Below are 5,804 nucleotides of genomic sequence, written 5' to 3' on the forward strand. Positions count from 1 at the left end.
GGATTTGGTGAGACCATCAGCCAGTTGATCCGTAGCAGGCACATGTTTAACTTCAACTTGGTGACGATGAACTTTTTCTCTCACAAAGTAAAGATCTTATTCGATGTGCTTAGTTCTGGCGTGCAACACAGGGTTGGCAGCAAGAAGAACAGTACTCAGGTTGTCACACCAGACAATAGGGGTCTTTGGTTGAGAGAGATGAAGTTCAGTGAACAATGATTGCAACCATGTGAGTTTAGAGACAACATTGGCCAAGCTGCGGTATTCTGCTTCTATGCTAGACCGTGAAATGGTTAGTTGCTTCTTGCACTGCCATGTGATGAAATTTCTGTTGGAAATACCAGGATCTTAGATCTACTCACAAGTATGTTGATTAACACCCTAAATATGAACTTCTAAAACGATTATGAAATAAACACATATAAAGTATTAGAAACCTTACATTGGGTGCAGCGAAATAATATGACTCCTTTCGTTCAGATCTCTAACCCTTGTATCCTTTCTGTCGCAGAGTATTATCAAGATCTGAACCTGAATCTCTTTCTCTCCTTCTTTAGTGCTGAAATTCCTTCTTGTTGAATGTCTTTCTTCACGATCTTCCTCACTATGATTGAGGTATCACTTGCTGTGTGTGGGCACTACTCTAATCACTAAGTGGTTCGAAATTTCAAGGAAGAAGAAAGAGAAGAAGGTGGCGGCTAGGTATAGAGAGAGAAGGCTCAGGTTTTTCTCTGAAGGAAATCAGAAGTAAAAGTGTAATTTTCCTGAAGCCTTCACTATCTATTTATAGCATTCCACTAGGGTTAGGTTTGAATTATTTGGCATTAAAATAATGAAAATATCAAATGATAAACCTATAAAAGTGGCCGGCCTAGGCAATGTGGATTTGGGCTTCACTTTTTGCAATTTTGTAGTTTTATCATTTCTGCATCTCATTTTCTCAAAAACGCCAATTTTTAAATTCAACCATTTAAATGTCAATTCTAATTATTTAATAACTATAAATAATTATTAAATAATATTGTCATTTATCATATTTATTAATTGAAATATACAAAGTATCATAATTAACAAATATACCCTAAAAACTCTTTCTTTACAATTTCGCCCTTACTTAGTGAAAAATTCACAAATAGACATAGTCTAATTTGAGAATTATAATTGATTAATCAAAACCAATTATATGAGTCTTACAAGCAATATTATCTCAACTAGTGGGGGGACCATGAGTCTATATAACCGAGCTTCCAATAAGCAGATCAAGAATTTATAACCTAAATTCACTGACTTATTAATTCTTCGTTGAATCCACGCATAGAACTTGGAATTGCACTCTCAGTATATAGAATGCTCTATATGTTCCACCATATAGACACATCATTAGTTATCCATTGTTATAATCCTAATTTGATCAATGATCCTCTATATGAATGATCTACACTGTAAAGGGATTAGATTACTGTTACACCCTACAATGTATTTTATCCTTAAAACACTTAACCCCGTATAAATGATATTTCAGCTTATGTGAAATGAGTACTCCACCATTTATTTTCGTTTGGTCAAGCTCGAAGGAGATCATCCTTTACTTACTATTCGCCAGATAGAAGCTATAGATTCTATGTTTATGTTAGCGCTCCCACTCAATTGCACTACCGTGTTCCCAAAATGTACGTATCACCCTGACCCAAAAGTAGGCTTAACTAACAAATCAAAGAACATGAATAACCTCTTGAGATTGAGCCTAATCATAACAGGATTAAGATCATTTGATCTAGGATCAACTAGGCGATATTGACTTGAATAGATATTACGGTAAGTTTAATAAATCTAAGTCAAAGTTCAATATCGGTCCCTTCCGATGCATACTCCATGCACCCAACCTGGGTTTTACTTTAACCAATGCTCTGGAAAGAACATAGCATTTCTCCAAATGCAAGTAAACTCTGTTGTAGATTATCATATCAGTAAAACCCTATGTCTGATAAATCTAGGAAACTTTATTCTCATAGTCATGTTTACTTTCCAACGTGTTGACAACACAATAAACAGGATCAAGTATGTGAAAAGGGTTTGAGATGAATTTATAAATCAAATAGACAAGCAATTGATAACATGAACCAAAACATACACAAATGAATGAAAAATACTTCTGTTTCTTTATTGATGTTGAATAAAATGGATTATATTGAAATGGAGTTTTATTTAGGGCATAAAACCCAACAAACTCCCACTTGCACTAATATAAAACAAAAAGTGCATTTCAAATAATCTCAACACCTTGATATACAAATCAAGTGTAGTAGTAGTAAACTCCTCGTTATAGGATCTAAAAGGTTGAATTAAACACAACCTTTTCTCCACCATTACTCTTCCTTAATCACAAAATCATTGATAATGTGAAATTCCTCTCTATATGTCTACTCTCTTTAGGATACTGGATTCTATACCTTTGGCAACTACTTTTGGTTAATCAGGAAATAACACTAGTAGTTAAGGCAATTTGGAATGGTGCCAAAAATGTATAGAACTTTCCTTAGACTGAATAAGTACCTTTCCTGCAACTTTAACATTCAGTCCCTTTCTGGTAGACCTAGAGACCTCAGATAGGTTTTTACACTTCTCCAAAATCACTATTCCACCCCTAGAGTAATCACCATCTTATCAAAAAGATTTTCTAGCACAAAGGCAAATCTCGAAATCTGATGTGGTGTAGTCTAAGAGTTTTAAATACACCCTTATTGACTAACATATAGTTTCTCTTCTTAATCTTAAGATTTACTTGATTGTCTTCCAATGTTCTTCTCCTGGATTAATCTGATACCTACTCATTACTCCCACTCAACAGCAGGTGTCTGGTCTAAGGCATACTAAAGCATATATGAGACCTCTCACTGTTGATTTAAGAAATTCTTTCATGACTTTATCTTTTCTGGAATAGTTGAGACTTTTCCTTAGATAAATAAAATCTATGCCTAGAAGTCGAGAAGCTTCTATAGATTGCCATTAGAAAGAAAATGCTTCAGCATCTTACTAAAGTAAGTTGCTTGCATTAGAGTAAGTAATTACCAGGTATACCACAAGCCATAGGTTTAGATAAACTCAAACCTATAATACTAGGAACAGGAAGTTTTGTTAAGTCCATTGAATAGACTTATACACGAAATTTCCTTTTATGTCCTTGTAATAGAAAGTTTAGGTTACTCCATGTGAATGGATTAAACCATAGTTCTATTGGCTTTTCTTCTTAGTTTCTTATCTTGACAATCCATTACATGTTTAAACTCACAGTGGATTTTAATCACTAGTGTCTTCCAAGTCATAAGAAGGTGAGTTCCTAGAAACTCTCCCACTACGACAAGGTACCGTGAATTATGTCTAAGAAAACTAAATTGTATTAATCTCTTAGGTTGTGACAAGACAACAGAGGCAGTGGGATCATCATATGTCAAATAAGATGATAGAACACTTTTGGAATCAAGAAAAAATATCTCCTTTATCTTCTACTTTATTTTCAGACTTAGTCATTATCTTAGAAAAGTAGTATTTGTTTAAACAAACACTTTCTTATCTATTGACTATGGGATGGTCCACCCCTAATCACTTAGAATAGCTAACAAACCATGGTTAACAATTCTAGTTTTTCTTAAGATTTTGATTAGGTCATCAATGAATCTAGTAATGATTTACATTAAGTATACAACCATTACATCATTATGAAATTATATTACCATAGAAGGATTTAGGCAACGACTAGTAACTAATCATCAATATGCAAATCAAAATTTCTGGGGAGGTAAGTTTGGATATAATTCAAAAATCAATTTAATGATCTTTGAACTGCATATCTACTAACTATTTTTCCACCCCTATCAGTTCGCAAGATCTTTAACCACTTACCTTAATGGTTTTAACCAGTGCTAGAAATTTATGAAATTTTTCAAACATTTCAAATTTCTTTGCATAAGGTATAATCTAGAGAGATCGTTTTAAGAATACAACGAAAAGCTCATATTCACCCCTGAATGTACATCCATCTACGAATGAGATGAACAACTTTCAGTGGATATAGGCATATTAACTCTTTGCAGAGATTGATCTTGTCAAAACCACTATGAACAAGATACAAATGCCATAGATTAATAAAAATGTGGTTGTGTCTTATTGAAGACTTAGGTTTAGTTACTTCAATGAGTTCATAGAATAATGCAAGTGGATCCTGGTCACAGAATATTAAACTCATATTCCATACAGTTTGAAACCAATGATAGAAAATGGATGTTAAACACTTGTGAAAGTGTAACTGTATTGTATCCTGGAATTAGAAATATAAGAAAATTTCTGTTTGGAATCTAAAATTAAAGTCAAAGACTTAAATTTATACCAAATATAATGAGTAATTCTTCTTAGACCACCACTACTAATTTAAACTCTAAGTTAGATTTGCCCATACAAGTAGGAGATTTCTAAGATTGAGGACTTATATCATTGTGGAATAGAATTTTGGGATTATAATCATATGCGCCATTTATTTTCTGAAGAGAAAAAATAGAATGACATGAAATGATATATAGACCATTCATCCAATGATATATCATTGAGCTAATTCGAAATGAATAAGCTAAGAGGAATTAGGATAATTTCGTTTATAAATAAGAATCCAACGATGCCCTAAAAACGCTTTCTTTACAATTTCGCCCTTACTTAGTGAAAAATTCACAAATAGACATAGTCTAATTTGAGAATTATAATTGATTAATCAAAACCAATTATATGAGTCTTACAAGCAATATTATCTCAACTAGTGGGGGGACCATGAGTCTATATAACCGAGCTTCCAATAAGCAGATCAAGAATTTATAACCTAAATTCACTGACTTATTAATTCTTCGTTGAATCCACGCATAGAACTTAGAATTGCACTCTCAGTATATAGAATGCTCTATATGTTCCACCATATAGACACATCATTAGTTATCCATTGTTATAATCCTAATTTGATCAATGATCCTCTATATGAATGATCTACACTGTAAAGGGATTAGATTACTGTTACACCCTACAATGTATTTTATCCTTAAAACACTTAACCCCTTATAAATGATATTTCAGCTTATGTGAAATGAGTACTCCACCATTTATTTTCGTTTGGTCAAGCTCAAAGAAGATCATCCTTTACTTACTATTCGTCATATAGAAGCCATAGATTCCATGTTTATGTTAGCGCTCCCACTCAATTGCACTATCGTATTCCCAAAATGTACGTATCACCATGACCCAAAAGTAGGCTTAACTAACAAATCAAAGAACACGAATAACCTCCTGAGATTGAGCCTAATCATAACAGGATTAAGATCATTTGATCTAAGATCAACTAGGCGATATTGACTTGAATAGATATTACGGTAAGTTTAATAAATCTAAGTCAAAGTTCAATATCGGTCCCTTCCGATGCATACTCCATGCACCCAACCTGAGCTTTACTTTAACCAATGCTCTGGAAAGAACATAGCATTTTTCCAAATGCAAGTACACTCTGTTGTAGATTATCATATCAGTAAAACCCTATGTTTGATAAATCTAAGAAACTTTATTCACATAGTCATGTTTACTTTCCAACGTGTTGACAACACAATAAACATGATCAAGTATGTGAAAAGGGTTTCAGATGAATTTTTAAATCAAATAGACAAGCAATTGATAACATGAACCAAAACATACACAAATGAATGAAAAATACTTCTGTTTCTTTATTGATGTTGAATAAAATGGATTATATTGAAATGGAGTTTTATTTAGGGCAT

The sequence above is a fragment of the Cannabis sativa genome, chromosome 3, assembly GCF_029168945.1.
Source record: "Cannabis sativa cultivar Pink pepper isolate KNU-18-1 chromosome 3, ASM2916894v1, whole genome shotgun sequence".
In the NCBI taxonomy this organism is placed as follows: Eukaryota; Viridiplantae; Streptophyta; class Magnoliopsida; order Rosales; family Cannabaceae; genus Cannabis; species Cannabis sativa.